Source organism: Pseudophryne corroboree, chromosome 1, assembly GCF_028390025.1.
Source record: "Pseudophryne corroboree isolate aPseCor3 chromosome 1, aPseCor3.hap2, whole genome shotgun sequence".
Classification (NCBI taxonomy): Eukaryota; Metazoa; Chordata; class Amphibia; order Anura; family Myobatrachidae; genus Pseudophryne; species Pseudophryne corroboree.
In genome coordinates this window covers 942,559,484-942,570,775 of record NC_086444.1, presented here as the reverse complement: position 1 = coordinate 942,570,775, position 11,292 = coordinate 942,559,484, and the positions used below count along the sequence as shown (strand labels likewise).

Below are 11,292 nucleotides of genomic sequence, written 5' to 3'. Positions count from 1 at the left end.
GTACAAAAGCATTGCCGCTGTGCGATGCTTTTGTACTTGTGCAACGGGGCAGGGCCTGACATGCAGGGAGGACTAGCCCTGTGCTGGGCGTCCCCCACTGCATGTCAGGGAAGCTGATCGTAGATGTGCTAAATTTAGCACATCTACGATCAGGTCTGAATCACCCCTATGGTTTTACCCATTAGCTATCAAATTTGCTGCTGCAATCAGGTCTGAATTAGGCCCACAGTTCTGTATGAGACACACAGTCACACTGTGCATGTGTCACCATTGTGTGCACAGAGTCACAGTTCTGTATGAGACACACAGTCACACTGTGCATGTGTCACCATTGTGTGCACAGAGTCACAGTTCTGTATGAGACACACAGTCACACTGTGCATGTGTCACCATTGTGTGCACAGAGTCACAGTTCTGTATGAGACACACAGTCACACTGTGCATGTGTCACCATTGTGTGCACAGAGTCACAGTTCTGTATGAGACACACAGTCACACTGTGCATGTGTCACCATTGTGTGCACAGAGTCACAGTTCTGTATGAGACACACAGTCACACTGTGCATGTGTCACCATTGTGTGCACAGAGTCACAGTTCTGTATGAGACACACAGTCGCACTGTGTATGTGTCACCATTGTGTGCACAGAGTCACAGTTCTGTATGAGACACACAGTCACACTGTGCATGTGTCACCATTGTGTGCACAGAGTCACAGTTCTGTAAGAGACACACAGTCACACTGTGCATGTGTCACCATTGTGTGCACAGAGTCACAGTTCTGTATGACACACACAGTCACACTGTGCATGTGTCACCATTGTGTGCACAGAGTCACAGTTCTGTATGAGACACACAGTCGCACTGTGCATGTGTCACCATTGTGTGCACAGAGTCACAGTTCTGTATGAGACACACAGTCGCACTGTGCATGTGTCACCATTGTGTGCACACAGAGTCATAGTTCTGTATGACACACACAGTCACACTGTGCATGTGTCACCATTGTGTGCACAGAGTCACAGTTCTGTATGAGACACACAGTCGCACTGTGCATGTGTCACCATTGTGTGCACACAGAGTCACAGTTCTGTATGACACACACAGTCACACTGGACATGTGTCACCATTGTGTGCACACAGAGTCACAGTTCTGTATGAGACACACAGTCGCATTGTGCATGTGTCACCATTGTGTGCACACAGAGTCACAGTTCTGTATGACACACACAGATGCAGATGTATATTAGAAATCTACCAGGGCGGTGACTGGGAAGTGGGAATGCGGATGCACAGAGATGGTCTATGTTATGGGATTATCGCGGGCGTGTTGCTGAAGTGGTTGTGTACAGAGACCCTGAACCACTCACAGTGGAGGCCATACTCATACGTATAATCTGCACTTAGCATAGGGCTGGTGCAAGCTTCAATGGTGGCATCTTAAGAGGCACCAAGTAACACTACAGCATGTGCGGATACTGATAGTGGGCGTCCCAGTCCATGCACATCATACGCACGCCTGTACACCAGGTAAGGAAGGACTTGTACACTTACACACGGACGCTGAAGTGTCTGACACAGGCCCAATATGTGGTGAAAATATAAATGTAACCCCCCACCCCCTTTCCCTTCACTTTAATAATAGGCCATGCAACTTACCATCAGTCCCCTTTATATAAATATTACTGAGCCCTTATTAATGTAATAATAAACCAGCAATGGATGGCAATGTGTGATGTTTTCTATCTCTTCCCCCCAAAAATGCTATTTGATAGATTTTCCCTCAAGTCTGTCAAAGCAGTCCTTTCAGATGATTACATACCTCTTAAAAATACAGGCAGAACTTCACTGTAGGATAATTCAGTATGATAAGTGTTTGCCTTTCATTGCGTCTTATAATAAAAGGCTGAACTTCCTCCTCCAGAGGCTCCATATAGTCATCGCCCTCCTGCAGGTGTTCCATAGAGTCATCGCCCTCCTGCAGGTGCTCCATAGAGTCATTACCCTCCTGCAGGTGCTCAAGGTCATCTTCTGACTCATCCAGGAGCTCCCAGTTATCATTCTCCTGCAGGGGCTCCATATAGTCATCGTTCACCTGCATGAACTCCAGCTCATCCTCCGACTCCAGCAGGAGCTTCAGTTCATCCTCTGACTCATCCAGGAATTCCATGTCATCTTCCGATTCATCCAGGAATTCAAGGTTATCATCCTCCTGCAGGGACTCGGAATTGGTGTCCTGTGGCAGGAGCTCAGAAATGTCAGCCTCATCATTTATTTGGCCATAGTTCAAATAGTTGAACCTCTTGAGCCAGCCGAACCAGTCAATACAGCATGCCATGACTAGGACTCTGCTTTGTCAAGTGTATAAGACCACCACCAGGCTCCTTGTTATATGCCATGGTTTAGTTGTGACCTCAGTATGAGGTCACAAGCAATGGGAGGTAAGTGGGGGCAATGTCAGAACTTGCTGTGTTGTGCTTTATATTATGACATCATTCTGAGGTCGTAGAGGAAAGGGGGTTGTGGACTTGCACCAGCTTGAAGTGTGTATGTTGTAAATGACAGAAAAATAAATCTATTAGATACCAAAATATTGACTATTATTATAAATCATAAATAGTACTGAGTTTTGGTGGTGCTCCCACAGATTTTGTAGTTCGACTACAAGGAAAAAAGCAAGAAAAAGACAAAATAACCTTGTGTGGAAGCACTCTTGGTAAATTATGAATGAATAAATGATGAAGAGGAGGACCGTTTAGAGTCCTTCCTCTTGATGGAATGAGTAAAACTTAACTTTTATTAATAGGCTAAAAGTTCACTGTGGGGTGAACAAAAAAATATATATTAATAATGATAAGAATCTAGATTGCCATTGTAACAAATATGGTTCTAGATATAACAGGTGAAAATATTGTTGTTGTAATTGAGTGTATATTAAGGAATCACAATATGTACACGTCACAGAAAAGATCGGAATATAGAGTAAGCTCTAAAGAAAATGGTACAAGAATTTCCTGAAAGAAAATGGCCCACAGCACCTAGTATTCCCTGGAGGTCTCCCATCCACGTACTGACCAGGCCATACCTGCTTAGCTTCCAAGATCGGACGTAATCGGGCGCATTCAGGATAGTATGGCCGTGGGCCAATTGGTATCAAGAAATACTGTTAGCGCTGAATGAGAGAAAGGTCTATAAGGTCTAATAAACCACTGAATCAGGTGGAAGAGTCAAAGGATAAATGCAGACTAATAGGGAAAATACTGAAAATGAAAAGCAGAATGAAAGTGTAGATGATATACGAAAATTTGAGTATGATATAAGAATTCTCCTGAAGAAAATGGCCCACAGCACCTAGTATTCCCTGGAGGTCTCCCATCCAAGTACTGACCAGGCCTTACCTGCTTAGCTTCCAAGATCAGACGTGATCGGGCGTATTCAGAATAGTATGGCCGTGGGCCAAATGAATCAGAAAATTAACAGACACAATTCTAAAATTCAGTAGTGGTATGGAAATTCTGAGTGAGGGAGTGTGTGTAGGTAAATACTGCTGCTGTCTTTAACCGATGGTGCTATGAACTCGGTATGAGCAGAATGGCTGTCTCCCAGACTTTCTTCAGTCAGATATAGGGGTGGTAAATTGCAGCAATCTATACCAATCTGATGTTAAACTGCTGGGTTATTGAGCAGGATAATAATCCTATAATCCAGTTGTATAAAGGCAAATCCTGAAAAGTTTTTTTCTGGGGATATTCATACAAACAGAGAAAAAAACCTTGTCTATTTTTTGCTGTGAGTGGCCAATATTGTCATGAAATATGCTGCATAAATGCAGTAAAGGCAGCAAAAAAACGAAAAAGAGGAAAGAGTCTAAGTCCATGTAATGAATAGCAAAAAAGACAAAGAATATGACAAGTCTTTGCCCATATGTTGAACACGTATGGGTAACTGATATTGTAATTCCTGGATTTCTCTTGCTGAAAAATCGCTTTCAATGATATTGATGTAAACTATGTATCAACAATGTTATTGTAAGTTGGGCTGCATGGATACAATGTGAGCAGCACAACAAAAGTATCTTTTCTTTAGGTTGGAAAAATAAATATAAATATAAATATATATGAGCTTGCAGTATAGTTCCGAAATGGCTGTATAAATAGAATCAATTCTGAATATAATTACGGAGCAAGTGCAGGGATAGTCAGACCAAATAGGTTCTGATGCGCTGCTTGGAAATGAACATATAATTAGAGGTTACCACTTTCCAATGTTGCAGATGTCCCAACGGTCGGTGGCTGTGGTTTGTAACCGTGCTCCGTATTCTGTGACCGTGCGGCCGCCCGTTCCGTGAACAAGCCTACAGGTGAAACGTACGTCGGAAACCTGACGCCCAACTAGTGACGTCACTGCGGCCTCGCCCTCTCCGGAACGGGCGGCCGCACGGTCACAGAATACAGAGCACGGTTACAAACCACAGCCACCGACCGTTGGGACATCTGCAACATTGGAAAGTGGTAACCTCTAATTATATGTTCATTTCCAAGCAGCGCATCAGAACCTATTTGGTCTGACTATCCCTGCACTTGCTCCGTAATTATATTCAGAATTGATTCTATTTATACAGCCATTTCGGAACTATACTGCAAGCTCATATATATTTATATTTATATTTATTTTTCCAACCTAAAGAAAAGATACTTTTGTTGTGCTGCTCACATTGTATCCATGCAGCCCAACTTACAATAACATTGTTGATACATAGTTTACATCAATATCATTGAAAGCGATTTTTCAGCAAGAGAAATCCAGGAATTACAATATCAGTTACCCATACGTGTTCAACATATGGGCAAAGACTTGTCATATTCTTTGTCTTTTTTGCTATTCATTACATGGACTTAGACTCTTTCCTCTTTTTCGTTTTTTTGCTGCCTTTACTGCATTTATGCAGCATATTTTATGACAATATTGGCCACTCACAGCAAAAAATAGACAAGGTTTTTTTCTCTGTTTGTATGAATATCTACGGAAAAAAACTTTTCAGGATTTGCCTTTATAGAACTGGATTACAGGATTATTATCCTGCTTAATAACCCAGCAGTTTAACATCAGATTGGTATAGATTGCTGCAATTTACCACCCCTATATCTGACTGAAGAAAGTCTGGGAGACAGCCATTCTGCTCATACCGAGTTCATAGCACCATCGGTTAAAGACAGCAGCAGTATTTACCTACACACACTTCCTCACTCAGAATTTCCATACCACTACTGAATTTTAGAATTGTGTCTGTTAATTTTCTGATTCATTTGGCCCACGGCCATACTATCCTGAATACGCCCAATCACGTCTGATCTTGGAAGCTAAGCAGGTAAGGCCTGGTCAGTACTTGGATGGGAGACCTCCAGGGAATACTAGGTGCTGTGGGCCATTTTCTTCAGGAGAATTCTTATATCATACTCAAATTTCTGTATATCATCTACACTTTCATTCTGCTTTTCATTTTCAGTATTTTCCCTATTAGTCTGCATTTATCCTTTGACTCTTCCACCTGATTCAGTGGTTTATTAGACCTTATAGACCTTTCTCTCATTCAGCGCTAACAGTATTTCTTGATACCAATTGGCCCACGGCCATACTATCCTGAATGCGCCCGATTACATCCAATCTTGGAAGCTAAGCAGGTATGGCCTGGTCAGTACGTGGATGGGAGACCTCCAGGGAATACTAGGTGCTGTGGGCCATTTTCTTTCAGGAAATTCTTGTACCATTTTCTTTAGAGCTTACTCTATATTCCGATCTTTTCTGTGACGTGTACATATTGTGATTCCTTAATATACACTCAATTACAACAACAATATTTTCACCTGTTATATCTAGAACCATATTTGTTACAATGGCAATCTAGATTCTTATCATTATTAATATATATTTTTTTGTTCACCCCACAGTGAACTTTTAGCCTATTAATAAAAGTTAAGTTTTACTCATTCCATCAAGAGGAAGGACTCTAAACGGTCCTCCTCTTCATCATTTATTCATTCATAATTTACCAAGAGTGCTTCCACACAAGGTTATTTTGTCTTTTTCTTGCTTTTTTCCTTATCATTCTGAGGTCAAAAGTAATATGTTATGTGAGTGTTATTTCCAAAAATATATATGTTTGTTTTTGTTGTGTCTGTGGACTCTCATCAACTGGCTATGGTTTATGTATTGAGTAAATGAGGCATGCAGGACTTTGGTAGTGATTATTATATATGGTCATAGGTGTGCGGTTACTTTGCCTAGTCATATAAGTGTGGCCTCTTCACCTTATCATATAGGTGTGGCCCATTTATTGAGCCACTGGGTGTAGTCTCTTCACATACTGCCATTGTTGTACATAACGGCCCTCATTCCGAGTTGATCGGTCGCAAGGCGAATTTAGCAGAGTTACACACGCTAAGCCGCCGCCTACTGGGAGTGAATCTTAGCTTCTTAAAATTGCGACCGATGTATTCGCAATATTGCGATTACTAGCTACTTAGCAGTTTCTGAGTAGCTCCAGACTTACTCTGCCTGTGCGATCATTTCAGTGCTTGTCGTTCCTGGTTGACGTCACAAACACACCCAGCGTTCGCCCAGGCACTCCCACCGTTTCTCCGGCCACTCCTGCGTTTTTTCCGGAAACGGTAGCGTTTTCAGCCACACGCCCCTGAAACGCCGTGTTTCCGCCCAGTAACACCCATTTCCTGTCAATCACATTACGATCGCCGGAGCGAAGAAAAAGCCGTGAGTAAAAATACTTTCTTCATAGTAAAGTTACTTGGCGCAGTCGCAGTGCGAACTTTGCGCATGCGTACTAAGCGGATTTTCACTGCGATGCGATGAAAAAGAACGAGCGAACAACTCGGAATGAGGGCCAACATACAGTAGTGAGGTTGAAATGTATAAAGCTAATCTGTAGAATATGGTTTTAATGCAATAACTACTCTTTGCCACTTTGCCCTATGTCACATGTTCTGCTATAAGTTCTATTTTTACTTTCTTCTTGTTGATTGGTATTATCTTCCATTAGTTGTATGTAACAGTGGAATGTTTCTAGTGACTTTATGCTTTTTCATTCTTGAATAAAACAGAATTTACAAAAAAAAAAAAGAAAAAGTGCACAATTATGGCAGACATCTCGCAAACAGAAAGTCTGTGATCTGGAGGGGAATTAGCGGTGTTTATGTCATACAGAGGAGCTGGGGGGTGTTGGAGTCAGGGGGGCACACCATGTGATTCTTAGCCTTGGCACTGCTTTAATTAAAGGGAGCAGGGTGATGGGCATATCCAAAAGTGCTAAGACTGACACATCAGCCTGGGTGGGGTCAGCAGCACATACACAGCGCTATAGGGTCTGCATCATACACTGTACACTGTTGTGGAGGAGGGAGTAAAAAGCGGCATTATCTCTAAAGGGTGGGCAGGTGCACAGCAGGCACAGGCAAGGTGCTGCAGCCTCCAGCCAGATGAATGTCCTTTCCAGTGATGGCACCTGTCACATTATACACCAGTTCCAGCAGCAGCAGCAGATCACCTTTGAAGCCATTATACAAAAAAAAATGGCGCCACTATGTTCCTTGGCTGATAGCTGCAAGTCCTAAGGGCCAGGTTATTTTGACCCTAGGGAATACAAGTAAAGACAAAAAATATAGGACTGCGCTTACCATCCAAGTAAGAAAATTTACTGCGCAATACAATCTATAAGAACATTCAGACACCGGCCGGCAGTGTCGGACTGGGGCATGTAGAGCCCACCGGGGAAATGCAGTGGTAGGGGCCCATGTTAGGGGTGTGGCCAGTATGCAGAGGGGGTGTGGCCTGCCATCTCATTGGTTTGACTAACCATTAGAGAGTGCAACTTTTGGGCCCCTTCATAAATATATACAGTAAATTCAGCTGCTGCATGCATGATAATAATGTATAAGATTAATAACAACAATATACTGTAGAAAATACACCATAGTCCAGTATAAGGTAACACATGTATAATGTATAATTTAAGTGCACAGTCTGGAACCTGATCCTTAGAGCAGGAGGTGGGCCCCCAGGCAGTGGGGCCCACCGGTGGTTTCCCCTGTACCCCTGTGGCCCAGTCCAAGCCTGCCGGCTGGTATCATACACGTTGCTCCATAAAATACATCACTAAAAGATTCCCTTACCAATAATCCTGAAAATTTCATGCACATATATATTCAATAAAACACTCCTTAATTTCAGCCTTAATAGCAAACAACCTTGTTGTATATTGCATGCACATTAATATAAAGAATCAGCCGTATATATACACATGCATGGGTTAATAAACTTGTTAGTCTCTGGTTAGGGCTTATAATGCGCTCCTCCGGACTATAATATTGTTCAGCTGCCAGATTATTTAAAAGACAGTGGCGGCGTCCCTGCAATGTGCAGAAAGTTAGTATCAGAAACACTCTGTTGTTAGCATGTTATAGCAGCACAATGGTATTTAGAGCCGGCTACTGACTCACGTGTCAGATGGTAACTTTCCTCTTAACTCGACGTCCACAGACGCGTTTCCCCACTTTTAATAGTCGTCAGCGGCTTCCTTAGTAGTTATAAGCCCTAACCAAATACTAACAAGTTTATTAACCCCTACATGTGTATATATACGGCTGATTCTTTATATTAATGTGCATGCAATATACAAAAAGGTTATTTGCTATTAAGGCTGAAATTAAGGAGTGTTTTATTGAATATATATATGTGCATGAAATTTTCAGGATTATTGGGAATCTTTTAGTGATGTATTTTATGAAGTAATGTGTATGATACCGGCCGGTGTCTGAATGTTCTTATAGATTGTATTGTGCAATAAATGTTCTTAATCGGATGGTAAGCGCAGTCCTATATTTTTTTTCTTTACACCTTTGAAGCCCTTTGAGACCAGGACCGGTATGACACTGGAGGGTCAGCAGAGAGATGGACAGACAGTTGGCCCCAAGAAGGAGCCAGCACCTGGCGACCACCCAGATGGAGGAGCCCCTCAGACACCTGTAGCACTGGTGTCTTGTTGTGTTCTGCAAACCAATGCCCATAGAATTTGACAGCAGATAAGAACCACTTGGCCCATCTAGTCTGCCTCTTCTTTTACCATATTTTTATCTCAAATCTTATTTGATCCTTATTTCTTTGTAAGGATATCCTTACGCATATCCCATGCATGTTTAAATTGCTGTACTATATTAGCCTCTACCACCTCTGATGGGAGGCTATTCCACTTGTCCATTACCCTTTCTGTGAAGTAATTTTTCCTCAACTTTCCCCTAAACCTTCCCCCCTCCGTACTCAGTGCATGTCATTGTGTCCTATTGCTTCTCTTCATTTGCAGAATGTTTCCCCCCTGGACTTTGTTTCCTGCTTGGACTTTGTTAAAACCCATGACATATTTAAAAGTTTCTGGCCAGTGGCAAACACAGGATTTGCATGGGGGGGGGTTTCCAGAACTGGGTGGAGCCAATCACGGGGGTGGGGACTGAGGTGACCCAGTGTGTGTCTGTGTGTGTGTGTGTGTGTGTGTGTGTGTGTGTGTGTGTATATATACAGTATATATACATATACAGTGGGGGGATAAGGGTACCGGCGACTATCGTTGTGTAAACGTGCAAAAGGTTAATATTAAAAACGTATGATTCGTGAGCCAAAAAATATAAAATTGAACAAACAGTTTTAATAGCACATATAGATAAGATACATAAAAAGGTCATGAAATATCCAAAAACAAGTAAAAAGGTTAAAAGATAGAAAGGTAAGGACTTAGCTTTTAAAATAGGCAAGCGGGTCACATGACCTTTTTATGTATCTTATCTATATGTGCTATTAAAACTGTTTGTTCAATTTTATATTTTTTGGCTCACGAATCATACGTTTTTAACATTTAATATTAACCTTTTGCACGTTTACACAACGATAGTCGCCGGTACCCTTATCCCCCCACTGTATATCTCTTAGGCAGCACTGTACACGTGTGGCACCCTTAAGGGGTGGCAGACACCTCTAACAAGGCGGTTGTGTTTATATATCCTTTTAACAATTTTTTTACACTAATTTACCACTGAGATCTTACCCCACAAGTGGCGCTGTATCATCCTTTACAACACATATATATACATATCTACACATATATATACTAGAGATGAGCGGGTTCGGTTCCTCTGAATCCGAACCCGCCCGAACTTCATGTTTTTTCTCACGGGTCCGAGCGACTCGGATCTTCCCGCCTTGCTCGGTTAACCCGAGCGCGCCCGAACGTCATCATGACGCTGTCGGATTCTCGCGAGGCTCGGATTCTATCGCGAGACTCGGATTCTATATAAGGAGCCGCGCGTCGCCGCCATTTTCACACGTGCATTGAGATTGATAGGGAGAGGACGTGGCTGGCGTCCTCTCCATTTAGATTAGAAGAGAGAGAGTAAGATTGATTTGAGACAGAGACACTTGATTTACTGGAGCTTAGGAGTACTGTAGAGAGTGCAGAGTTTACTAGTGACTGACCACAGTGACCACCAGACAGTGCAGTTTTATTTAATATAATCCGTTCTCTGCCTGAAAAAAACGATACACAGTGACTCAGTCACATACCATATCTGTGTGCACTGCTCAGCCCAGTGTGCTGCATCATCTATGTATATATCTGACTGTGCTCACACAGCTTATAATTGTGGGGGAGACTGGGGAGCAGTGCCAGTTATAGGTTATAGCAGGAGCCAGGAGTACATATTATTAAAATTAAACAGTGCACACTTTTGCTGCAGGAGTGCCACTGCCAGTGTGACTGACCAGTGACCTGACCACACTGACCACCAGTATAGTTAGTAGTATACTATATTGTGATTGCCTGAAAAAGTTAAACACTCGTCGTGTGACTTGTGTGGTGTTTTTTTTTTTATTCTATAAAAAACTCATTCTGCTGACAGACAGTGTCCAGCAGGTCCGTCATTATATAATATATACCTGTCCGGCTGCAGTAGTGATATATATATATTTTTTATATCATTATTTATCATCCAGTCGCAGCAGACACAGTACGGTAGTTCACGGCTGTAGCTACCTCTGTGTCGGCACTCGGCAGTCCATCCATAATTGTATACCACCTACCCGTGGTTTTTTTTTCTTTCTTCTTTATACATACTACATCTCATTATCATCCAGTCTATATTAGCAGCAGACACAGTACAGTACGGTAGTCCACGGCTGTAGCTACCTCTGTGTCGGCACTCGGCAGTCCGTCCATAATTGTATACCACCTACCCGT

The 11,292-nt window shown here is 42.4% G+C and overlaps 1 non-coding gene and 3 pseudogenes across 1 annotated transcript; 2 read left to right on the top strand and 2 right to left on the bottom strand.

The window, feature by feature from the left end:
• Nucleotides 1–3,025: 3,025 nt before the first annotated feature.
• Nucleotides 3,026–3,143, bottom strand: LOC134933693 (5S ribosomal RNA; annotated as a pseudogene).
• A 195-nt stretch (nucleotides 3,144–3,338) lies between these two features.
• Nucleotides 3,339–3,456, bottom strand: LOC134950233 (5S ribosomal RNA; annotated as a pseudogene).
• Nucleotides 3,457–5,308: 1,852 nt separating this feature from the next.
• LOC134938726 (5S ribosomal RNA) lies at nucleotides 5,309–5,426 on the top strand. The gene has a single exon (XR_010181226.1). It is a non-coding gene; the product is annotated as a 5S ribosomal RNA (ribosomal RNA).
• Nucleotides 5,427–5,621: 195 nt separating this feature from the next.
• On the top strand, nucleotides 5,622–5,739 carry LOC134933194 (5S ribosomal RNA; annotated as a pseudogene).
• The last annotated feature ends 5,553 nt before the right edge of the window (nucleotides 5,740–11,292 follow it).